The sequence below is a fragment of the Gobio gobio genome (assembly GCF_949357685.1).
Source record: "Gobio gobio genome assembly, chromosome: 18".
NCBI classification, from domain to species: Eukaryota; Metazoa; Chordata; class Actinopteri; order Cypriniformes; family Gobionidae; genus Gobio; species Gobio gobio.
The window spans coordinates 33,128,510-33,155,984 of NC_137111.1; the positions used below are offsets into that span (position 1 = coordinate 33,128,510).

The 27,475-nt window shown below is 39.2% G+C and overlaps 1 protein-coding gene across 2 annotated transcripts in view; it reads right to left on the reverse strand.

The window, feature by feature from the left end:
• ndst2a (N-deacetylase/N-sulfotransferase (heparan glucosaminyl) 2a) overlaps positions 1-27,475 on the reverse strand; it is a 176,571-nt gene that overhangs the window by 74,114 nt on the left and 74,982 nt on the right. For both annotated transcript variants that reach the window (XM_079843449.1, XM_079843450.1), the window contains exon 3: positions 12,857-12,891. The gene's annotated coding sequence lies outside the window, so the exon portion shown is untranslated. The remainder of the gene's footprint in view (positions 1-12,856; positions 12,892-27,475) is intronic.

The following is a 27,475-nucleotide window of genomic DNA, read 5'->3' on the forward strand; positions in this document are numbered from 1 at the left end:
TTCCAGAATATAAGTTGTAATTTATTTGATATAAATTATAAATCTATAATTATAATTATAAAATATATAAATCTAATATAATGCAATTAATGTCAAGACATCTTGATTTTGTACGTGAGCCCAAGTTCATTTGTATACCGCGTTTCCCACACGCCAGTAATTTCAGTTTCACCTTTAAATGAACTTGTTTAGGCTTGGCATTTATAATAAATGTTGTTTATAATGAATGCCACTATAATTTATGGTTTGTTTTATACTTAAATTTATTGTATATTATAAAAAATATATTCTTGTTCTATTCTGAATACAGTTCAATTTAAAATAGGAACCACAATTCATAGGTGTTTGTCACCAATGATCTAACGAAACTCTAAAATTATTTGACCTCACTGATCACCTAATCAACTTTGTTTGTACTTCTCAATCTGCAATCCAATGCTCTGTGACACAAATATGAACCTACAATCTCTCCCACCACAACTCCCTTACTGTCCCTTATACAGCCCTGCTCTGTTCTCTCAGCTGCAGCTTATCTCTCACCAGCCCCACAACACAATAAAAGACTGTCATTGCCACTAAAACAACCTGCAGATCCTGATGACGATTATCAGCCTGCAGGCGAGAGAGCCAGAGAGAGATAGAGATCAAATGAAGGAGAGATGTCAAGCTTTCAAAAACAATAACACCAAAGAAATAGATATCAAATAAGATCATACAACCCTCTATTTTCTCACACACAGCGAGATGGAGCAACTACAACAACATGGTAAAGCACAGTGCACACAAGACAGAAGGCCTGTCTGCAACAAAAAGCCACAGATGTAAGCAAACTTGCAGCATGTGATCGTCAACACTTGGAAGACATTTTTGGCATATGCTATGACTAGGGATGGGTACCAAAACCTGGCATTAAACAGGCCCCGGAGCTAAATTATGAAAGACTGCAGTATCGATAAGCTCTGACGTTACCGGTTCTGCTGCCGGTACTAGAGAAATTAAGATAATACACATACCATCCTGCCAGCCATTTGTCTGTGATGCATTTTTGCTATTTGCAATCCAGAACAGAGCAATCTCTCTCAGGCGGAGCTACAGTGCGCACAACATGAAATCCTCTGCTTAATTAGTGATGATGGCCAAGAGAACTAAACATTCAAACATCTGGTTGCACTTTAGGCCTGTGATATTAATCTAATCTCGATTATAAAAAGAAGATGAGTTGAGTTGAGGTAATACTATTAAAAAATAGCCACGTTCTGTCTAGTGCAACTTCCCTTTACAGTGGTGAGCTGTCATTAATCCCTAAAACACAAATTTTACGACAGAATCAGAACAATCAGTGATTGCTGTAAAATGCAGTCTCTACTGTCGCTAAAATCGCGGGACAGTGTTTGATAATAAATAGATCTATTAAAAGCACAATAATATGCGCAAGAGAATCACCTTGAAGTTGTTTCCAACTTCAAGGTGGCTTTCTGTGTATGCGCTCCGAAACGGACAACAACTAGACAAGAAAATTATACTTTAGGCTTTGTGCGCTTCTAAATGATCAAACACACAACAAATGTCAAAATGCCTGGCTTGGGAGATTATTCCCATTATACAGTTTGTCTTAAATTACCGTAAATCAGGGTTTCTGCAGGTTTTATGAAGGTAAATTTAAGACCTTTTTAAGACCCTTTTAAGGCCAATTCAAGAAATTCTGGAATAAATTGAAGGGAATGTCAAGATGTTTTCTAAATGTCAATGTCTAGGAAGTGCACAATGAGTTGTATTAGCAACACTTCAAAGATCTCCATTACTTTTTAACTAATTTGCCAAAAAATTGCTTAAAGTTTGAATAGCTTTGCTCCCAAACACTAGAATATGGAAATAACATTTACTGTACCTTCTGATCACACTACAACTTTTTCACTAGTTTTGACTTGTTATCCAGTGCAAATATCGAAATGATTCTTAAATCTACATACATTTACTTGAGAGCAAAATTACATAAGGTAAAAAATCTTGTGATCTTGTGATTTTATGATTAAAACAAATATCTGCCAATGGGTTCAGAAAAATCTCCTTAATTGGAATTAAAGTAATTTTCATACCCAATGACAGATACTTGTTCCCGTTTTAAGCATAAACTCACTTAATTTTGTTCAATTTCTCAGAAAACAACTTAATAATTAATCATCTCAAGTAAATGTATCTTGACTTAACCCTCTCGAGTCGGCCGTCACGCCGGCGTGATTGGCTTGCTTTTTTTCTTATCAGTGCCAAAGAGACTCAAATAACTCTGTCGTTTTTTATCATTCAGGCAAGTGTTATACATCATTATAATCTGTTGAGTTTCTATTTTTTTTTAGTACAGTCACAATAAAAACAAATTGTTGTGCTTTTTGCCCTTTAAGTGTTGACAAATTCTGCAATTATGTACGTGTTTTTTTTCTGAATCGTGGAAATCACAGGGCCCTAATTTAATGCCATTGAATTTAAGACTTTCTTCTCCAATTTAAGACATTTGTAAGGCCTTAAATTGTAGAAGGTCAAATTAAGTCTCAAGACCTTTTTAAGACCTGCAGAAACCCTAGTAAATAGTTGGGAGAAAATATGTGTATTAATAGATCTGCATTCGGCAGCAGTTTAATAAACCTACTGATGATTGCACAATTAATGTGAAACAATCCAACAGAAGGCAAAGAGAAAATTACTCACAGCTCTTGAATGAATAACTTTAATAAGCATTAATCTATCAATTTATACAGTGAACACTACAGTGCATTTTTATAAATGTATTAAGTATCTTTTGTAGGCCATATTACTTATCTGAACAATAATCTGTTTTATTGTATATTTATTTGACCAATTTTTATTTAGTTTCTTTGTTCTTGTTCTTATTGCATCTTATGTATATCAAATAAATGCCTGCAAAATGGCACATTTACAAATAGATGTTTTATATTCGTTTTGTTCAAACATTGCTATTTCTTTTGCTATAAATATTTAGTTTACATTTCAGAATATAAATCTGTTAATTATGTTCTTAATAGTTTCTTTCCATTAAAAAATAAATAACAAAAAGAACCGTTAAGAATACCGTTAAAATAGTGGATCGATAAGCAGTATCAATAAGAGTAATAATACTGTTAAAACCTTAACGATACCCATCCCTAGCTATGACAATGACAGCAGACTGGTTGTCAGGTATGTGAACTTTCATTGTCCAATGCCCATGACACTGAAAACACAACAGAAAATATAATTTTTTTTTGCAGTGTGCACTTGGCCTAAAACAAAACTGCCTTATTAGAAAAGTCCCTTGATACACATATTAAAAGTAGTAATGGAAGCTAGGGGCCGATGATACTGATTGGGAGAAAAAGAGAAAACAACAGACTCTCTGGGGGTGGATATGGTGAGATGGACAGACAAGACAGAAAGATGAAAACACAGACAGACAGGCTGCTATATCGGCACAGCATGTCTACTGCTAACAAGGACACACAGACCAGATGAGAGAGCATACCACGTCCACTAACAAAGGCACAGACAATCCTTCTTGTTTGATGGTGACTGAGAAGTGCATGATCTCTCTGCTCTGAGGTCATCATGTCTGGATGGATATGCAATAGTCATTCTTCATGAGGTTTGAGAATGTTTGATTGTAAAAACGTCTGAAACTGAATGATGATTTACTCACTCAGTTAGGCTCAATTCATTACTTTAGTCTTGTTCTACTCAAAAACAACCAAGTAGTTACAGTGTAGTCAAATTTTAACTTGTAGTCAAGTTAAACTTTGTTTAGTATTATAAAGGGAGGATGCCTTAAATTGTTAATGCAGTCATCAATGACTCTGTGACCAGATTTGTTAAATTCCTTACAAATCCCATCTCTATTCTTCATTCCAGTTGCAACCCAGAGGGTCGGTTTACTTTCCATCTCTGCTTGGGATTGTGTGAGTGAACATTACTTTCTGACTCTGTGTGTTTATAATAGCATCTTCAACCAAACCATAGGAATCAAGGCATGAGAAACATTCCTCTCTAGTTGTAAGCCTGAAGCTATTTACAGTGTTTACACCCTTCAACAAAAGCCCTGGTAAGATAGCCAACTGCAGGAAACATCTCAGATAGCTTTCCTCCTCCTATCTTTCCTTTAATCTGTCCCTTCTCCATTCTTTCCACTCCCCAGAGAAGCAGTGACATATCCTGCACCCTCATCTCCTCTTTTCTCTCCCTCTGGGCGTCTCTTCTCCCCATTACCTCCTTCCCTTTCTCTCGGTCCTCACATGGATTCTGCTTCTCTCATTCCTCAGCTGCGTCATTACTCAGCTCATCCTTCTGGTGGAAACAGATCCTGAACGTTCCCGTGTACGCGATTAAGCTGCAGGCACTCATTTACGGATGGCTCTCGGCTTTCAAGCACAGGCGAGCGATCACTCAACCTCACATATCTGCACTGTTTCGCTCTCTACATGCTCCATATGCTGCTCACACAAAGTAAAGAGGGAGTGAGGGAAAGTCAAGGAAGAAATGCTCCAAGCGGCCATATCATTCCTCCTAAACTTTAGACTGATCTAAAGTCAGAACAGCCATCTGTTGGGGATCCCTGCACATTGAGCAGAGCAGAAAACACACAGTGTCAAGCTGTTTTGCCATCACATCTTTGTATTATGCCAATGGCAGGCGTCTGCTGCAAGACGTGCCATTCTGTTTGTAATTCTTAGTCTACGCTGAAAGAAGAAAAAAAACATAAACTATTGAGCATTAAACACCAAACACTGAAGTAATATTACTGAAATTCCCCCTTGAGCTTGATGTAAATGAGAGGGAGTGCACTGGTGTATGGTTACCCCCGCTGACAGCAGCTGCTGGAGTGACAAGGTAAGGTAAAGCTATGCTGTTGGTGTAAAGTTGCAATTGTAAAGCTGGTAGAAATATGGAGTTGTGCTGGTGTTAAGGTGAGCTGATGGAAAAACACAGCTTCAAATTGCAATGGCTTTAGATTCACATCTCAAGATCAGATCAGGTTACTGTCTGAGGAGAGAAAATTCAATGACTGTTGGCCCCTCTATAAATGACTCTGCAGTTCCCATTGTCACTGTGTGCCTGTTGGTGTCCAAGTCAAACGTCATGCAACTCTACGCACAATATTTTGACAGTGAAATGTGTAAAGATGCTTGAGTACAACTTCTGTTGCACAATATTTGTCTACACTACCGCTCAAAAGGTAGTGTCCAACACCTTCAGGATGAATTGGAACTGAGATTGCAAACAAGGCCTTATCGTCCAAAATCAGTGCTTGATCTCACAAATGCTCTACTGGATAATAATAATAATACATTTTATTTGTAACGCACTTTACATTAAACTAAATCTCAAAGTGCTAAAATGAATGGGGGGCAATATTGTTGTCTATGTATTTAAATGCAATGTCATTACAGTCCCTGTTGGTGTAATGGCCAGGTGTCCCAATACCTTTGCCCATATAGTGTATGAACTAACAATGCACTGAATTTTAGTTTTTTTTACTGAATGTGGCAAGCAGGGCTGGGCAGAGAGCCTTGGGGACAGAGCAAGGGCGGTGGCATGAGCGCTAATGAGCGTCACCTGCGCACCACACTAGTCACCGTTCTCGAGGAGCCCCAGAAACTTTACGTTGATCATTTGCTGGTTCTAGCCTCTTAATCATCTTATGCTCTCCAAGGCTGCATTTATTTGATTAAAAATATAGCATTTTGTTGAATATATGCACATATCTTACTGACCCCAAACTTCTGAATGCTAGGCTGCCTATATAACTCGTGCACTATTTTCTTTTGAAGCCGTACAGGAGCTTTGTGTGATGAATAGACCAAACTTTTGTTATTCACTGATACATTTCCAAGGGAAATCCCAATAAGATATAACTGTTTTACTAAATCTTATTACTCCCTTTCAAATCACATTTGCACATACATATTCAAACTTACCACAAGAATAATCCCATCAGGACAATGTCAGACACCATTCTCATGTATGTCGTATCCAAAAATGTGAAACCCCAAGTGTGAATATTTTGATACACAAATGAGACATTAAAAGTTACTACAGAGGGTGAGATCTTTAGTTAATAATGACTTACAATTGAGTTACAACTGTTCACCACACAAAGCCAATTGAATTTGTTCATCATACAAAGGTGTGGATGAGTACACTCTCTCTTTTTTGGTGAACAACTACTTAAATTGAAAGAAAAAGTCAAGAAACTGAAATAATGATGAAACAAATGGGTTAGGAGTTGCCCGAGTTGCTTGCCACTTGTTTGAAAGGTGTAGCAGAGAGCAGCTGGAGCCCTGATGAAGTCTTGTAACGTCATGTCAAGTGTAAACTTCATGCAGTTATTGAGTGTCTGGATGAAGTTTGTTGGACGTTTTATTTCCCAGACTAGCACTGTTCACAGTCTCACTCAGAGCACCTGGAAACGTGCCATCTCAGCTTTTCAGCAGCATGCAATCAACAACACTGAGTGTTCTTCGCTTACGCACAAACACGCACGCATTCAATCGCCCCCTGATTTTCCTACCTTTAACATACAGGCACCAACAGAGATTAATACAATTTGAAAGGCAAGTTAAAAAATGTCCCCTTTCCTCAGGTCTGCTACATGTAAGGAATACCATTTCCCACACAAACAAAAACCAAAACACAGGCATGCACATACACATACAAACTGACTAAGACAGATTCAGCTCACACCCCATGTCTGCTCTTTGCCAACAGCCTCTTCCTGTCTCTGCGGTGAAAGCTGAGGGAGAGCTGGGCAGTGGGCGACACTGACAAATGTCCAGCCTCAACCCCACAAAGTGAGAGAGAGAGAGAGAGAGAGAGAGAGAGAGAGAGAGAGAGAGAGAGAGAGAGAGAGAGAGAGAGAGAGAGAGAGAGAGAGAGAGAGAGAGAGAGAGAGAGAGAGAGAGAGAGAGAGAGAGAGAGAGAGAGAGAGAGAGAGAAGTATGACAGTTTCTTCTCCGACAAGGCCAGCTGCACTGCAGCAACCCTAGAGGCCTTGGTACAGATGACTTCCTTTTCTTCCCCCACATTCTTTCTTCATCGCTGCTCTTAATTCTCAAGCAAGCCGAGTACAAATTACCCCCTCATGCACAGTCGGCAGTAATGACAGCAGCAGTGAAAGCGATATGAATTCACCCTGGTGATGAGGTCTCGGTTCAGGTCAGCCGGCCAGCTGTCCGTCAGGCAATAGCCATCATGATGGGTTACCGTTAGTCTGGTGGTGGAGAAGTCGGTACAGCCAGACCTGTAGGGCTCCATTAGCGCAAAGCTAATGAGACAGAACCTCAGCGGGCGGGAGTACACGCTTATTACAGCAGGATCATGGGCCTGCGCGGGGCAGGAAACTGGTGTGTGTGTGAGCGTGTGACTTATGGCAAAGAGGTGTGATGGAATTTGTTGAAATTTAAAGCTTCAGGGCTCCATTTCCATTAGAAAGAAACCAAGTATAGATTGAATGTTGAATGCTTTTCTTAAAAATCTGCAGGAAGTGTTACCCAAAGCGGTCGAATTTACATAGAATGCAGGAAAACAATGGAAAAGACTGGCATATAGTCTTGAAGCACAATGTAAACTAGATGTTTACATGTTCTGAAAAAAATGCAAGTGGTGCTTGCACTTGTAAAACTTGCTTCCATGATGTCAATCGGTTATGGGTGGTTGCCAGGGCATTGCTTCCACAGTTGGCTAAAATCCAGAATTAAATAATTGTCTCCCTTCCAATTCATGAGTTAGAATATGAATTGGAAACTTGAATGACGGAATGACGAGGAAATTAATGAAGAACACAAAGAACTCAACAGTGCTCTCTCTCTGAAATGTATTTTATTCAGAAATGTTATTTTATTTTTATGATTTAATACAAATATTCAAAAACCATTGTAATCAAATGAATGCATACAACTTTTTTTTGGTGCTGAATAGAATAAAAAAAATATATTCCTTAAATAATTTTAAAATAAATTGTATTCTTTTGAGAAGTATATTCTATTGTACAATAGTAATATATTTCTGTCATAATTTCTTTGTTAAACCAAACTTTTATTTTGACGGATTGTAGTGAAGACCTTTGAGTTTCAGAGCATATTTGACAATGGTTTCTCAAATAAAAATGATCAAATTGTCATCCAGTGTTTTCTCAGAGCAGCTCTGGATATGTTCATGTCCTCATATTGTGAGATGTCCTCATTGTGAGAGAGCAGAGGCTGAAAACACCATGAACATCATGCGTACTTGAGAAGCAGACGAAATGTCACAGCTCATTCAAATAGACAAGCGGAAATATTAGATTAGATTATACATTTATATAGCAATCTTTTGCGCTTTAATATTCACAGATCTTGTTGCGATTCGATTTTTTTTGTACAGCTGTACTTTTTTCATTCATCAATATGCGTGTTTTACATGACATCTGTGTTATACTGTAAATTCCATTTTCATAAATGGATTTCGGGACTCCCTCTGCATCACGGAAATCATACAGCCTGAAGTTATAAACAGGACATCCCTTTATCTGCACAGAAAGATGGTGCCCTCGAATATAGGCGAAAATTTTCAATGTGTTTCCTCCTTTTGCAGCCACTTGCGTTCACATTTTTGGCAAACTGGATATCCAAGGTATTCCCATACTGCAAATGTTTACTTTTTTCAATAAGGGATAGATAGATAACAGCTTCTGTCTCTGACATTTCCTCTGCTGTAAGTGTGTGGATGAAGCAAGTTGAGAGTCTAAGCCGTCAAGTGGAAAGAAGTTGCTTATGCGCAAGTGAGATTCTCCATCTAATTTTCCCCCCACTACCATAGATAAGCAAATGCGCACAATATGATAATTGTACATGTTCATACTGTGATATACCGTCATACTGGTACACCGTTACAATATTTATTATATAAAAAATAAAATAAAAATCACACTTAAAGCAGTTTAATTAAGTTAAATTTCATCCAACTTAATTAAGCTGAGGTAAGAGTATACTGTGCTACTGACCTGACAAACTGAAAGGACCTCAATAAGAGTGACTTGATTAATATAGCCTGTCACTTGCGTGAACTCAGTCTGACCTAACCCAGGTTTCCTTCTCTCCAAGATCCACAAGAGCACAGCCAGCCATAACACAGCCTGAAAGGCTGATCAACGAAATGGACACCACCTGCTTAAATACAACGGGACCAAGAAGCCAAAACACTATAGTCCCTTCTTTCCATGGCTGAATGCAGGGAGGTGTCCAACTTGTCAAAACTACACGGTGCCTTGACCTGCACTTAAACAAAATAAACAGAGCCAACCTGCTCCATTAGGGCACAGCTGAGTGATGTCAGTGCTGGCACAGCCCCGGTGATGTAACACGGCACGCTAACAGAAAAGACAGATCTGCTCTGGCCGTAAGGGACTGCGACAGACTGCGTTTTAGCCTGGCTCTAGCTTTGGATGCCATACAGAAAAGCCATTACCAAAGGAGCCATTTAACAACATCAATTAATCAATCAGAGCAGGCAGGAAATGAATTTGGCGAGTGCCTCAACAAGGAGTGCAATTTTTGATACAGAATGTGTCATATTTCAGAATGGGGGTGGGATGAAGATAAAAAGCAAACAAAACAAAACAAAAAAACAGAAAAAACACAGAAGAACAAAAAGGTCTCATTTGGATGGTGTCCCAGCTTCCAAAAATCTCACTTCATTAGCAAAAGTGGTAAAGAAAATAGCAAGGACTTTAAGTTAACTTTGAAACCAAAGCAGCAACGATGGCAGCATTCGAAATGATAAAGGACACAAGCAGCTGTTCTCTACAAGACGTGTTGATTAGCGTATTTATATATTTCTAAACAAATCTCGGATGAGAGATTGCCAGGTCAATGCGGGACTGATTGTGTGCATGCAGATTACCGCAGCTGATTAGTAACAGGGCCTTATGTTGGTTTAAGACGACAAGAGACCAATACTGATGACAGGAAGTGCCCATCAATAACCAGACACTGTGTCTCAGGTTCAATCTCACTCCATCTGTCTCAAACCAGCCCTCAGTTTAACTTTTTCCCCCCTCATTCGCCACATTACCTCCCATGTATCCTCAGGTGGCCCATCTGTGCGGAGCGGCAGCCTGTGTCCTTGTCCCCTCAAGACACGTAAGGAGAGGAACAGAACAGTGGCTTTCACGCCACACACTTCGGCACTCTCAGCAAGGCCCTGATCAATCGGATCAATGGAGGTGATCAGCATTATGAGCTCTGATCAGCCCGCATGGGGAACCAGCTAATCCAGTTAAACCATTAGCAACCAGGGACAGATGAGCCCGTTGGGCACTGAGCCCATCTATGAGGTCTGCTTATTAGAACACTGCCATATGGAGACAATAGAACACAGTCATGAATGTAGGGCCTATGCTTTTGCGAAGCAAAACACATGGAAGGAATCAAAGAATTTAGTCATAAAAATGGAATGTACGGAATGTCACAGAATTGTGAAAATTTCAAACGTAGTCCTGTACACTCAGTCAAATCATGATATGGACTAGTATGTGTGAATATTAATATTTTAAATATGCATGTCCTACATGTCTTTGTGTGAATGAATGGCACGGTTTCATTTACTGTGTATTAAATACTGAAGCATGCATGATGCTCATGGTGTTTTCAGCATCTGCTCTCTCACGGACAATCCACATGAACTTAACTCTCCAGAGCTGCTCTGAAAGTCCCTTCACCAGCATTTCACCATTTCATTTTATAAAACTAATGTCAGATACATACAGAAACTCATAGGTCTTGACATCAACCACGTAAAAATAAAAAATATTAATATTGTACAATGGAACATAATTCTCAAAGAAATAATAATAAATGTATCAAATTGGTATTTTCATGCCTTAATTTGATTCCATTTTTTGATAATACATTTCTATTAACTCATAAATCCAGAAAAATTCAGAGACAAAATATTTATTAATTATTAAATTGTTAGTTTTATTAAATATCAATGTTTAGATATGCTTTTTTTATAATTAAAATGTATTCAAACCACTGAAATAGATTCCAGAAAAATTAAAATAGGAAAAAACGGAATGCAGAAAAATGAAAACGGGAAAAAAATGAATTTATTTATTATTCACAGGGCCCTATGAATGTAGGAATAAGACAAGTGGAAGGTCTGCATTCGCTAGCGGCTGATCCGTTGTGACAGAGGAAGAGTACGCGAGTTAACACAACCGGCGAGTTCTGGTTAAGATGTGAGGCGTAGGGCCAGAGGCTACAAGGACCGAGGAGGGGTGAGACCCTGCCCTGGGTAAACACAGAGACAGCGTGGCCCCGTGCTGGAGGTCACCCTTCAGCCTGTGATTGAGCATGTGGATCAAACTACATTAAATGCACTACAGCTTGTGTTACAGAAATCCATTTGCAGCGTCGCAATTACCAGCCACAGCCTTCAACCTGCACTCACACTCGCCCATCTGGGAGGCAGTTTAAAACACAAGATCTGTCCCACGGTTAGAAAGTGAGTGAGCGAGGGACCGGTGGAGGAAACGTACAGGTCTGCTGGCTGAGTAAATCGCATTAATCATCAGTCCTGATGTTGTTTTTCCTGCTGCTGCATTTCATTTGTTTCATATTTAGATGCTCCTCACAGATGAATCTCTGCAGGCGCTCAAGTAGGCTGCCGATGGCAGAGAGGGCATTAAACAGCTCTGCCCGAATCTACCATAAATTACACAGCCACATTAGAAGCTACTGCAGAGAGAGAGAAAAAAGAGAGAAAGAAACTAGTGCTGCTGGTGGGCCAAAAGCATAAGCTAAACATATGATACAGCCTCCTTTAGAAAGGTGTCTTTTTCAATCACATCCTCTACTTTAAAGAAACAGATTGGCAGACGGAGACAACAGACATCCTCAGCGGGGTGAGAGGTGTCAGATGTAGTTGGAAGAGGGCGAGAAGAGAAAGGAGGAGAGGAAAGGTGAAGAAAAGAGGAGGGGTTGAAGAGAGAGAAATTTGGTCATCACAACACCGCTTCAACATATGAGCGGAAGGGATTTAAAATGATCTCCGCATGAATGCTGTGCCTCTGTTACACTGCAGAGACTTCAAACTCCGAGACAAAATGTTGCCTAAACAGAAGAAACCACCTCAAAGCAGCAAAAAATGAAAATGTCGTAATTTCTATTCAGCCTGGGAGCAATCTGAGATGGAAGGAATAGTTTATGCTGCTACTGCATGAAGATATCAAAGGGACCTGAGTTTATGCTGCTATAGCATAAACGTACCAAAGGTTCCCATGGTGCGCATTTGATGTAGATGGCTGCTCCCCCCGTTATGATTACCCCCCCCACACACACACACACACACACACAACCACCACCACGGTAGCTCACTTTTTGTCTGTTTTACATTGAGCTTTTCCATCTTCTATTTTCAAGTGTTAGAATGACAAACCTGTTCTAGCTCCATTTATCCACGAATTAACGTCCCAATAGTCAGGGATGCAGTGATACAAAAAATTCTGGTTGATGATTATTTTTATGTTATGATAATTAAAATTCTATACAATAGAATTTATTTATTAATCTAAATATTAATAATAAAAACTAAAACAAAATTCAAATAATTCTATGTAAATGTATGCATTAAAACAACGTACAGTATGAAAATAAATATTCATTTTGAGATTTGTTAAAGATTCCATTTAACAGTAATTATATTACAAAAGATTTCCATTTCAAAATGTGCTATTCATTTGAACTTATTCATGAAAAAAAAAAATAGTATCATGGTGTCCGTTAACCTGCACATGGAGTCACATGGTCAGAGACATATCTAGACAGCAGCTTACCTTATTGAAGGGAGTCTATCAGCAGAGCCAAAGACCTGCACAGAGAGAGAGAGAGAGAGAGAGAGAGAGAGAGAGAGAGAGAGAGAGAGAGAGAGAGAGAGAGAGAGAGAGAGAGAGAGAGAGAGAGAGAGAGAGAGAGAGAGAGAGAGAGAGAGAGAGAGAGAGAGAGAGAGAGAGAAAGAGGGAGAGAGGGAGAGGATCATTACTGATGCAGCCTACATTATATGTAACCTGTCTTTTTCCTATATTCCTCAGAACAAATGTGAGAGAAAAAAAGACACAGAATGACTTCTTAAGCAAAAAAAAAAAACTCTGACCTTGAGCATTAGACATCAGACATCAGTCTTTTAGAAATCAGAGCTTAGGACCGCTGTAACATTTAAATTAAAGGTAATATAATCAGGTCAAAATTAACCTTTACGCGTTTCATTTTCACCTGATTCATATGAATACAAACTCATCACCAACCTGCATTTTTCCCAAGAGGAAGCAAAAGTCTTGGGTAGCCCTAACACAGCGTTTTAGATCCTCATGCACTCTATTGTCCAAGCCTAAACTGCACAAGACGCCTATTGGAGGGAATTCTGGGGTGAGAACCTGAGGGATCAGGGGGCTGCTGGTCCTTGGCACTTAACCCCCAAGCCCCAGTACTTTGCACCACTGCATTCCAACCATGCATGTCAAATGTCAATCCTCACGGATGAGCCGAACAGCCGGTGGACACTGTACATAAATAATGCAATGCTATTGGCTTCAGCTATGAATCATTCATACGTGTTATACACATATTTATACATGCACATTGCGCACAGTATTGCAGATAATATTTCGATGTACCTTTATTCTTACATGTATTTTTTGGTTTTAAAAAGATCACTGAAACAGGACTTCATGGTCATATTTAGAGATGAGATCTGATGCTGTCAGTAAAGAAACAGGTCTCACTGGACAGATTCAATGAAAGATGCTTCTGTCATTTGCAGATTTAAGACGCTGTTGATCTTGTTTAGACCTCTCTCTGCCCATGTGATCTCTCTGCCAATTAACACACCGAGAGCAACACTAACAACTCCGCTTGACGGATTCCACTGTGGATGGGTTTTCTAATCCAATTGTAAACCAGAGTCTCCCACTTGGGATAGAGCAAGAATGGAAGAGAGAAAGAAAAAGACTGTGTGAGACAGAGAGAGAGCAAGAGAGAGTGATAGTAAGCAGTCTGCCAGCAGGTGGGGATTAGTAGACTATCATAATGGGATTTTACCTGTGTGGTATATCAAATCGGCACAGCAGAGGAGAGTTACACAAGACAGCATTTCTGCACCTACATTCCAGAGCTTCTCTCGCCCAGCTCCCTGCACCTGACCATGTTTAGGAGACATGGGCAAGACACGTGCTCTATACAAAAGAGACGCAATGGAAATTTGAGAGTTTACAGTTGAGAAGATGCACACCTGCTCTGAAACGTGATGAGTTGAACAGACAAAAAGCATGATTGCGCATCAATCTCACTCTTGAATATAGAAAGCATATTGCAGTCCAATTCAAAAATGCATTGCAAATTCAATCCCTAATATAACACTATAACAATTCTTCTAAAAATAGTGCTAATATCTTTGTGCTATTGTTTCTCATATTTTCTTTTTAAAAGACAGATTCTTAATAACAATAGCAAATTAGTTAAATTAATAGCAATAACAAATGTATATAGAATATTTTATAAAGCACCTCCCCATGATTAGTTTTTTTAAAACTTCACTTTTAATAAAATGCTACCATTTTCACTTTTCTACTGTCCCAAATACGCGACAGAATCCTGCTGTTGCTATAGTAACAGACGCAACTTTAACATGTAAGGAAATAGAATGCATTTTTCCATTCTACTACACTACTTTTCCATTGTTTCCAATGTCTATGCACGTTTCGTTCCACTGACCTGCGTCTCGTGTTTTTAAAAAACCTTACTGATTGAAATTGCACTATTTCAGTGTTATTTAAAGGCACAATATGTAAGATTTTTGGATTAAAAAATATACAAAAACCACTTGAACAATGACTTGTGTACTTACATTATCCCAAATGTTTCCAAGAATGTTTAAATCCAGAAAAATAAGCAATTTTAACCAGGACACGGACCTTTTCTGGGCGTTGTCCATCAGTGTCATCATACCCACGTTACCCTTAATTTCCGAATAGAATCATTGTTATATAGCTTTCATTGTTAACAATAGTCTTATTGTTTAAATGAGACATAAGCCCCATGTTTTACTATGCCTAATAATCAATCTAGCTTACTGCAGTGTGCAACAAGTGTCTCATAGTAGCCGCAGAGTGAACGCACGGAGTAGCATTATACCATTACTTTCAACCCACTCAAATAATGTACTGTATGTCAAGTCAAGTCAACTTTATTTATATAGCGCTTTTAACAATGTAGATTGTTTCAAAGCAGCTTTACAGTGTTAAACAGGAAAATAATGCAGCATAATTTTATTCAGCTGTATAGCCATTCTGGAAAAATTTCAAGTATCATACAGTGACAGTGTGGGCTTTAGATTAATAATTTGATCAGTAATTTAGTTTAAATGGTTAATTTAGTTTATTATTTAGATGTATTTTGATGTTTAGTTGAAAAATTTGTATCACATGTAATATGATAAAACATGAGTGGAAGAAGTGGAAGCAGTCGTCTGCGGCATAATAAAAGCTACACGAAATCCAGGCATCATCAAGCTATTACTTTGTTTTGAATAAGCGACCTCTAGTGGAGAAAATTACATATTGTGGCTTTAAGCAGACAGTTTGCCTTGTACATTTAATTTAATGTGCATCAACATCAAACCAAAAAGAGGAAGGTTTCAGCTTAACTATGCATATTTTAAACACTTACATTATGTTCTAGCTCCGTCCAAGCAATAAATGCACATTCAACGAGACTTTCTAGCATGTTTCAACTGTTCAGGTTATTGCAATGGTATGACCAATTTTAGTATCGGCCAAATAACAGTTTATAATCAGTCAGAGCAAATATGAAAATACATTAAACTCTCCATGATTTACACCTTGATACCACGTACTGTAAATATTTCTGCCCGTTTTTGCTTGTATGCTTTTCTCAGCCTCTGCTTTTCCACTACAGACTGAAGCCGCCTTGTGAGTGTATTATGCAATGACTTTCAGCTAATAAAAGAAAAATACTGCAATTTCTGGTGTTGTTTGTTAGGGCATTCAACAGCCTTTCATCAAACTTCTCAAACAGCCATCCTCATATTGTTTTTAATCAATGCATGAATTGTAGCAAACTGATTAAAACTATCTATGCCTAAATTTGGTTTCGGTGGGCTCAACATAGGGCTGGACGAAATTTAGAACCTCTAACCGACGTAATTTTCCCATGTCGGTTATTTCGGTTTTAGTCACGTGACTCCGCCCCGTCAGTCACATATCAAGTGCAGTTTGCAGACACACAGAAAGATGCAGCCATGCAGGAGCAGTTCTTTGTTTATAGATGCTCAGAATTACTATGGTAATTACATGTTTTACACAGTTTATACAGGCAAGTTAATCGCCGTTCTTATAGGCACTGATACACACACAGAGAGACGGCGCGCGCAAGCCCCAAAGCCAGATCACTTTCACTTGTCCTCATGAAGTTTGTCAATTAAATGCGTTTAAAGGCTTGCCAGTTTGAACATTAAAAGGTGCTCTAAGCAATCCTGGGTGGAGTAACTTCTTGTTGACGTTCGAAGTGTTGTCAAACAAAACTCCTCCTCCCCCTCCCATCCGTGCTTCCTGATTGGAAGCCCTTCTGCCGCCGGAGTTCTCGCCACCTTTCGAAGGCTTTTCCGATGTAAATTCAGGACTTTGCGCGTTCCTTCTCCTTTTCCCTATTCCTTGCAAGTCGTTCAACAGAACGTCGTCTCTTTGGTCGTGTGTCGGCCATATCGAAATCATATAATTCGAACTTCCCTCTTTATGCTTCTCTCTTCTACACACACTTCATGTGCACGCGCACTAACCCCAAACCTCCACCCCCAAATCATTCTTGACAGTTATTGGCTGGAACACTGTTTATTATGTTTCGTTGTCCAGACTGCCCATGTTTGTTTTTGTTGCCATTTGTGGAGCTTGTGCTGACTACAGAGACCGTGTTTTTTTACAGTGTGTTCAGGGGACAGGCAGCTAGCGGATAGTGAGGAGATGTTGCTGTATGTGACAAAAAAACGTTTTGGCCTAAAAAATGCGTGACATCGCTTAGAGCACCTTTAAAGCGATTGTGCACTATTCAAGAACAACTGTATCCACTGAACGGACAAACTTCTCTGTTCAGTGCTCAAGCTTTTTTCTGTGACACAGTGAACTATGAGGGCAAAAAAGGAAAGCAAAAAAAAAAAGAAGAGCAAAATAAATCGTTAATTTAATCATAATTGACCTATCGGTAAGCCCCTCCCATCGAACGCCGATGAGCCAATGGCAGTTGAGTATCAGTTGCACTGGGACCGGAACTCAGACATCTTTAGGTGTCAGCGCCATAGAGAAACATTGGAAAATCCGAAGCTGTCATCGGTTTGATGGTGTTTATGCTACAAAAATGGTAAACGTCGTGCTTGAGGTACTGCAACACTGATTCCAGGGATCCTGAGAGGATTTTCTGGTTGTCATACTCTAAGTTACTATTAAAGTTAGTAATTCCCTGCTAACGTACAAACCGACTAACTATAACTAACTGTTCTCATGCATGTAGGTCAGAAACACGAAAGTCTACATTTCAGTGCATCTCTCCATATTATTAAACTGATTAAATGTGAATTTATGTAATCTTACCCTGCGGTACATGAACAGTGTTGATCCTGGATGTTATCATCTGCGATTGTAACAATAGGCTTCTCCCGTTTGCATTGAGATCTGTAAACCATCACTTCCAAATTAATCTCACCATATTTATTTTATTCCCATTTTATTTCTGTGAGTTAAGATATGCTTAAAGGTCTGCATTATCTGTCTTATAAGGAGGACTCCTATTTTGACGAGTGTTATAGTCAACGGGTAGTAAAGGGAGAGCTCGCACGCAGTTTATCGGAGTTGTTTTGCAGATACAAAGTTCACCAGTTATTAACTGCACCCCCGAAAAGACAAAAGGTCTGTGTATATGTTTGTTTACTGTGAGTGTTTTTGTGTAATTTGCTGTGTATGTTAATGGTAATGCCACGGAGAGAGGGCTAGAGAGAGAGAGTTTGTGAATGAGACGTTAAGGCGCACATATGCTTGTTCAGCTCTTACGATGATTTTTTGAGTGAAAAACTATGTAATAAACTTCATAAACCATCAGTAAAGTTTGGCCATCATTCGGACGGGGTATACGCTACATTCTGTGTTCAAAAACATCTTGGGATAAGGTTTTCACACTGACAGCTGTACTTTGTAAGATATAGCAACTCCGTTTGTTTGTCCGAGTTAGCAACAGTAACTAAGGGGGGGCGGGGCTTACCGATAGGTCAATTGAGGTAAAATGTTCAATTAATCGAAATTTTTATTTTTAGTCAAATCGTTAAAGCCATAGCTCAACACACCCCAACCACACCCCACACATAGATCAGCCCCCGGAGGGAAAACATTCCACAATGAAAAAAGGGAGAATCTCTTATTAAGAAAGTACATTCACTTCTATTCAGAGTGGCTGAAGTTCATGAGGTGACATTTGCGAGCTGGCAAGCACATGGCCCATCATGCTAATGCTACAGAGTAATTAATCTGCCCCCGATGGAACCCAAACCACTAAAGGTCACTTGCATACACTCTCTCTTTGTATCTCTCTTTTACAGACACACACACACACACACACAAACAACCCCGACTGCACCGCCACAATTCACAGCCAAGACCAAACGCAGAGAGGAGAAAGTGCATCAAAACAGCTAATTTATCTTCTGGTACAGAGCGTTCTGCACCTCTGCTTGTATCTGTATTTGTGTGCATTTTTCTATCACCCCTGTTGTTGCCGTTCTTCAGCTGACAGGTGAGATATGAGCATTACCTTGACCTGTGAATCACACGTGGTGGGGAAGTGCTGGTTTTTCCTGAGTTAATGCAAATGGAATCAGTGCAGGAATATTCTTCTCTGCTGTGAGATCTATTCAAGCAGCACAGACCACTGATCCTTCACTGCTTATAAAACTCACACGAGCAGCGTGCATGTACATCTCATCCAAGGGAACAAGCCTTTCATTATTACCCATTCCTGCGTTTGTGTAGAGAACTGCATTGAGGAGACAGGTCAGACAAAAATGGAAATTGTGTCATAATTTACTCACCCTCACCACACTTCAAAATCTGTTTCAAATTGTTTTGTCCATACAAATGTATTGTTTTGGACCTCATTAACTTTCATTGTATGGACAAAAAACATTCTTCAAAATATCTTTTTTGTGTTCAAAAGAAGATACTAGGTAGCCATACAAGGTTTGGAAAGACATGAGGATGAGTAGGTGACAGTAGATTTTTTATTTTATTTGTGTAAATAAAATAAAATAAGCTAACGCTTTAGGGAACAGATGAACATGCTGTTTGGAAACATGCTGCTGGTTTGTTGATGCTTATGTTGCTTTCATATGCAAGGTCAAATGTACCCGCATGTCTCTCTGCATCACTCCTGTGTTCAAGCTTTTCCCCATCTCATCTGCATATTGAGTCCCAGCAGGAGGAGACAGTTAATAATTGGACCGTCCCACTCATGATTGGTGGGCCAGCTGAGATCTGATATCTATAAGGGAAAGTGGTTAGGGCAAGCGGGACCCATTGCTTTTTGTGTGTGAGAATCTATACATTCGGTATGAGATTTTCCACTTGCATCGTTCTCAAGAGCTTTGTGACAGAAGAATATATGCTGCATGTTTGATGAAGAACAAACTACCTACACGTTTACAAATGCCTGAAATTGCAAAAAGAGAAATTAATTCTCTTGACTGCAAATGAGCCCCTTTGTGCAAGTATGGAACTGCGCTGTATGATGAATAGGCACATTTGGGCATAAGATGAATCTCATCGCCAGTGTATTTGATAAAAGCCAAAAGTCTCTGCAGTCCCACACTAATAAGATGGAGATCTTCATGGCTGATTGCCGTGGCCCGCAGGCTTCACAGAATTGTGTCAGGACTATACAAACATCCTATGCAGATCCAACGAAGATTAAAAGGCAAATGTAGGACATGGGGCTTTGATACAGGACACAGAGGTCTGGCATATCTGCTTAGAGCAGGAAAGATCTAGCAAGATGCCTGGCCACCGACGGGCCTATGACATTCACTTAAGTACCATGCCTTTTTAATGAACATAGAGAAGTTGAGTGCCCCAAACGGCGGTGCAGTTATTAAGCAGGTTTGCCAAAGTACACTTTTTAAAACATGCATTGGTCGTCATGTATAATTCACTGTTATTAAAAGATCATTTAAATGTCAGTAAATGCGAAGCTAGTGACGTTAAAAGCCTTCGTGGCCGTGTACACATATGAGAGAAACATTAAAATGGCACATTGCCAGTTGTACAAACAAATACACTTAACGCATTACACACTCAAAAAATTGCTCAAAATGCACACACTATGTCGTACAACCTAGGGCTGTGTGAGTAATCGAAATTGAGTTTGTGTTATTGTATTTCCATAATCGTTGGAAGCTTCCAAATGGGACCTGCTTGATATAAAAAAAAAGAGCTATTAAAAGCGCGAAAGAACACGTTGTTCCTCTGGCGACTTTCTGTGTGTGCCTTCTGAGACGGGGCAAAACACGGACAAGCGAAGCGAACTTTGAGCTTTGGGTGCGAAAAATGTCGGGATTTGAGAGAACTAAACAAAACCCAGTCGGTTATGAAGGAAAAAACTTAAAAGCACTATTTTTTATATTGTATTTGTTCTATTGCTTGTAATTAGCTTTTTTTTTATTATGATTTTTGCCATAATCGAGTAGCCCTAGTACAACATCCCCCTGCCTGCAAAGAAGCATGCTGCCCCTCCCTCCGCAGAACAGAGAAGGGGAAATAAATATGAAACACCACTAGGAAAGTGCACAGCGGGAGAAGTGCACACTCTTGCACTTTCTGACAAGAGGAAGACAGCGAGCAAAGCGAAGATTTATGGCATGCACAACATCAGGAGTTGATAATTCTATTAGAGGTAGCACCCAGGATTAATACACACCTTCTCTGGGTCTTCCATGTGAGCAAAACAAAAGGGTAAAACAGTTAGTTCTTCCCAATAGATCGATAGAAGAGAGGCGGGAGGCTGACAAAACTACAACTCCAATCTCTAAAAGACTACATCAAACTACTAAAGGGTGACTCGAAAGCAAAGAAATAGCCATGACAAACAGTGAAAAGACACAATAAGCAAAGATAAAGAGGTACAGCCAAAAATATATTCAGTTAATTGACATAATTAACATTAAAACTGGTGCAATGTATCTTGAGGCACCAAGTTTGAATAAGCACATTAGAGATTAGAGAGCTACAGAGGAGTTTCATTAATAGAAACTTAAATATTGATCAATTCCCTTCACATAAGCTATAGTATGGAGATTTTTTGTCCTTATTGGCGCTTGACAATCCAAGCCTTTTATCCAAAATATCTGTTTGTGTTCCAAAGAAGAAAGAAAATCATATGGGATTCCGGTTCTTTTTTGGGGAGGAATTATTCTTTAAAAATTACAAACAAAAAGCTGTCAGAAGCAGCATTGATTTAGAGGTCTCAATCAAACCACAGATTTGTGGTTTCCTGTATCAGAGAGACAGTGAAGCTTTGTTCCAAAGCCTAAAAACATTTCAAGGCATCATAGTGGTGTGCTTGTGGCACAAATGCTGCTTTAAAAAGGTAGGAACCTTAATAACACGGCCTCCCAAGATACCCATTTTTTTGGGCTAAAATCTAAAGCAACATCACACACATCCTTTAGGGAAACGCAATCCCATAATGCACTGTGACAAGCTCTGTGAAAACATAAATTGATGATTATAAATTATAAAACCTAATACCAAAATCTACTGATAAAAACTATTTTACCCAATATTTGTGTTTGTGCCATGGCTTTTTATTTTATTTTATACTTATTAGGGAATCACAACAACATGCTGACAGGCTGATGGTTAGCTTAGTAACATGCTAACACCAAAAAGTGCCAGTACACTTTGTAAGCAGCCTTGGTTCTGGAAGTATTTTTCCCATAGGGATTTGAAAAAAGTCTTCATTTGAGAGTAGTAAGCTATGAACCAAACCAACCAGCTACAAAGTGAATCACATTATTACACACTTTTGAAGCAAAAAATTAGACTGTGTAATGGCTTTAATGAGGGAAAAAACTACAATCCCATGAAGCATTGCGAAAGGCAAAATTAAAAACAATGAAGGAATAAAACAATTTATTTTAAGTATGCATGCATGCATTTGTTTTGATGTGTATGTATGAATAATGCATGCAGTTTGGGAGTGTAGGGAGATCATTTGCAGTGCTTCATGGGCACTAAAGTGTTTTTTGGCACTACTTGCTTGTGACTGGTGGAGATATTTTTCAGAATCCTGTGTAATGTAGTTTTTCACCAATAATTCCTCTGTCAAACACCATTTTTTATGGTTGAAAATGAAGAGACTGGCAGCTGATGGCTTCAGCAAAAACATATACCATTAATTATCAACCTCGTAGCTCACAAAAGGCCTGTCTTTAAAGCTTTAAATATTAACAAAATAAATTCCCCTATGGAGAAAATAAATGGGATTTTTACTTCTGAGAACCAACTGTTCCACTACAGGGAGTGCAGAATTTTTAGGCACGTTGATTTTCTGATCATATTTTTTTTCCAGGCACATTTGACCAATTCCAAACCACAGTAATCCTAATAACTACTATTGATTTAGTATTTAATAATGTATAAGTGATATATAATTGTTCATGAAGGCTGGAAATGAAAATCACCTTATATTCAGGTGTGCAGAATTATTAGGCATGTTTTCTTTTACAGATAAATTGAGCCAAAAAAGAGATTTAACTCAGACTGAAAAGTCAAAAAGTATTAAATGCCCATGAGAAGGATGCAATACTAATGCAATACTAGACATTGCAGTTAAGGCATGACCATTGGACAGTGAAATGCTCGTTGGGTCAGCAGGGTCAGACAAAAACAGGTGGTGAAGAAAAGACACCTGTTAACTGCAAAAGAATTAAGAATTAAGGTGAAGAATTAAGGGTGAAACCATCAGGAACCCTTTAGTCTCCAGCGCCACCATTTTCCAAAGCTGCAACCTACCTGGAGTCTTCAGAAGTGCAAGGTGTCAGGATCTCAGAGACTTCAGTTAGGTAAAGAATCCTAAAAAATGACCCCCACTAAATAAGAATCACAAGCTGAAGTGTTGTAAAATACATGAAGAAGGTTTTTTTATAGGCTTTATGGACAGATAGGTTGAGAGTGACTCTTGAAGGACCAGCACCACATCCTCTAGTACCACTGTTTGAAGAATTCATCTTCCAGAATCTGGCAGTACGTTTTGGGAGTTCATTTTTAGTCCATCTCTGCAAAACAGACTTCAGGATGGACTAAAATGAACTCCCAAAACGTACTGCCAGATTCTGGAAGATGAATTCTTCAAACAGTGGTACTAGAGGATGTGGTGCTGGTCCTTCAAGAGTCACTCTCAACCTATAAAACCTATAAAGCCTATAAAAAAGCAGGCTTCATGTATTTTACAACACTTCAGCTTATGATTCTTATTTAGTGGGGGTCATTTTTTAGGATTCTTTACCTAACTGAAGTCTCTGAGATCCTGACACTTTGCACTTCTGGAGACTCCAGGTAGGTTGCAGTTCTGGAAAATGGTGGCGCTGGAGACTAAAGGGTTCCTGATGGTTTCACCCTTAATTCTTCACCTTAATTCTTAATTCTTATGCAGTTAACAGGTGTCTTTTCTCCGCCACATGTTTTTGTCTGACCCTGCTGACCCAACGAGCATTTCACTGTCCAATGGTCACGCCTTAACTGCGATGTCTAGTATTGCATTAGTATTGCATCCTTCTCATGGGCATTTAATACTTTTTGACTTTTCAGTCTGAGTTAAATCTCTTTTTTGGCTCAATTTATCTGTAAAAGAAAACATGCCTAATAATTCTGCACACCTGAATATAAGGCGTTTTTCATTTCCAGCCTTCATGAACAATTATATATCACTTATACATTATTAAATACTAAATCAATAGTAGTTATTAGGATTACTGTGGTTTGGAATTGGTCAAATGTGCCTGGAAAAAAAATATGATCAGAAAATCAACGTGCCTAATAATTCTGCACTCCCTGTATATGGGAATACATTTAAGTTGCTTCCCATAGACAGTGTTCCCAATCAGTCAGTGACAAAGTTCCATTTCTGTTAGGATACTGTTGACAAGGTTCTGGAACAGACTCAGAGAGTGGGTGATGATGGACAGAACAGCTACGGACAGGAATCTTTCAAGACAAGGATAGTAATCTGGTTTAGTGCAGAACAGACAGCCCAAAACACACCGTCCAGATGCTTCTCATGATGTGGCTTGCAGTTGCAGCCAAAAAATTTACCGGAAGAATGACTAACAAACCAAACTATGAGAGTCAACATACAGGCATCCTCTGTATAGCAAACATTACAAGTTTTCAAAAACATTTACTGCAACAACACTTTAGGCCTCTGTTAATGTCTGATAGAGATCTTCACACCATGAAACACACAAGCATAAAAAACTAAAGAATGACAGACACGCATTAAAACAGAGAATGTCCTGGCATTCACTTTATCAGGGCTCAATTATTTCCATATTATAAAGGCACTGCAGAAGAACAGAGGACCGTAATAAATGGCAATGAGGCGATACTAATGTACCTCTCTTGTGCTCCCCAGTTTCAGCCTGAGAAAACACAACAGACAGACTCTCAGGCCTGGCTGAACACAAACCCTTCTGAACGAGCTTGAAGTTTTTTAAGGGGGGGTGGGGGAGTGGGTTGAGGCTTAGCTATTCATTTTTCCCCCCGTGCAGCAGCCTGCCTCTTTGAGTTATCATAGGGCAGTGTGTTCACAGCCTGTTTCTCTTCAACCACCCCCCACCAATTGTTCCCAGCCTGTCTGCCACAGGAAATTACACTTCCACCTTCAGGCCACGCACGAGCAGGCAAGGCCTGCTTCCACATGAAGACCAAAAACAGGCAAGGAGAGAGGAGGAGACGGATGCGGACAGACACGCAAGGCAGGAGACTGGCTCAGGCCCTGTTTACATCTGGTATTAACGTTGATCTCAGATGACCACATGAAATGGATTGGTCAACCGAAACAGAATGAAGTTCACTTGGTAGGGCTGGGCGATATGGCCCCAAAAAAATCATCATGATAATATTTTTCATATCTGTCCATATCGATAATTATCATGATAAAAGTCAAATCTTTATTTCTTTCAAGTTTAAAAGGCAGATTTTTGCTCCTGAGTGAAAGTTGTAGAAATCAGACCATTAACTGTGGTTTTAAACCACTTTATTGTCAGAACATGATAAAAACTTGCCAAACAGGTGAACATCTCACAAATGTGAGGTAGAATATTCAAAACATTTATGATAAAATATTGTTTCTACATCAAAATATGCATTGAAATAACTTAAAAGGTAAATTTATGTTCATTAACAAAAACAGAACAAATTGTTGGTCGCAATTCATGTTCTAACTGTAACACGATGTAATACTTCTGTGATACCTTTTAGTATAAATACAAGTGCACAAATGCTACAGCTTAAAGGGGTGATGAATTGAGAGATCAACTTTCCCCTGAGCCTTTGATATATAAAAGTTCATCATGATATAAGAATATCCTGTAAGTTTCAGAGCTGAAAACTTCCTTGTTAGTCAAAGAAAGGCTTTTATAGACACCCGGCCCAGAAAACGAGAGCTCACAATATGTCTACCACTGACGTCAGAGGATGCAGAATCACCGCCTCAAGCCCGCCAACCGACTCGTGGAGCTAAACGGATCGCACTACCCGAGCAATAAACATGCCGGTTCCAGCTCACGTGCGTAAGACATTACACGTTTGTTTCGCTTCATTTCACCGCGGAATCGATTGTAAATAAGATACAGGTCGAGACTGGATTTGCAGACATATTGAGATTAAAACACAATGCGGTGCCTTCTATATTGGATCCGACAGGAACTGTGCAACACACACTTATGTGAGTAAAACATGTTTTTTATATGTGTTAGTATTGCATTGTTACAGATCGTTTGAAATCTATTGATTACATACCTTAGCACGAGGTCACAGGCTGGAGACTCCTCTATTTGAAGTGTTATTGCTTCATTCGTGATCATACTCAGACTTGTAATGTTATGGGCCAGGTCTCGGACTTGACTTTTTTAAAAGCCCATTATCCCCAGGACTATGTGTTTTTCAGCCTGCCGACGGGCTATCTTAAATAGTGAAATAACATTCCTTTCTTGCCTGCGCGCACGTGTGTGTGTGTGTGTGTGTGTATAGAGTTTGCGGTTATATTCACTGATCGGGCGACAACATTCCAATCAATCGCGGGTGGATGAGAGATTAATCATTGTGTTTGTTTGATACAGACATTTTGCGAGTCCTGTGAGCGTTTCTCCAGACGCTTTCAAAACAAATCCCCACATGTACTGAGAGGAGCTGAAGCTCATTAAATATGCAAATCTTATCCAATCCTAGCCGTGGGCGTTAACTTCCAAGTCTTCAGTGCGGCACGCCCATCAAAACCGACCGTTTCTTCAGAAAGCCTCAAAACCAAGGCAGAAAATAGCCTATTACTCATTCATTACAGTATATATATAAAAAAAAGCCAGTTCATGACACCTTTAGTAAAAAAATACCGTAATTATTCAATTACTCTTTTAATACGTCCAAATTAAAATTCGATATAAATATATCACACATTTCTGCCACAATAACATAGTGCAGTTAAGGAGAGGACTGGCCATCTGCAGCACAGGGAGTTTTCCTAGTGTAACGGCCAGTTAGTATTACAGTAAATCCATGGTAAAAAAAAAAAAATGGTGATTTGTAGATTGAAAAGCTTTTTAAATAGATTGTTCATGACACAGTGTTTCTCGTGCTTGTCAGTGCTGTTCAGAATGTCAGCGCTGTTTCATCTGGTTTAAACTAGTTTATCACAGAGACAGTTGTGTTCTTGGTTGAACTCAAGCGCTTCGCATTGGATCTCACAACCCTGTTTTGAGGTCACATGATCGAGACCGGCAAGCGAGTAAATGCATCTGCTCCATTAAGCTTGCGCTACACTGCTATTTGAGCGGAGCAGATAAATGGTCCGTGTGGCAGTGTTCAAATGAGTAGCGCCGTTTCATTCATATAGAAAAATGTTCACACTTTTGTTATATTGAAATTATATTGCGATAATTGTTTTAACGCACAGCCCTATCACCTGGTATTAACATACATCTTTTGTGCCCGAGTAATTCTGGCTATCAGGAGGCTCCTGTTCACTTCTGATAAAGCACAAAAAGCCTCTACCAAAAACTGCAATGAATCAGGAAATCTGCATCAATACCAAGCGGCAACCTCCCGCAGTTTCTCTTGAAGCCAATACGGAAG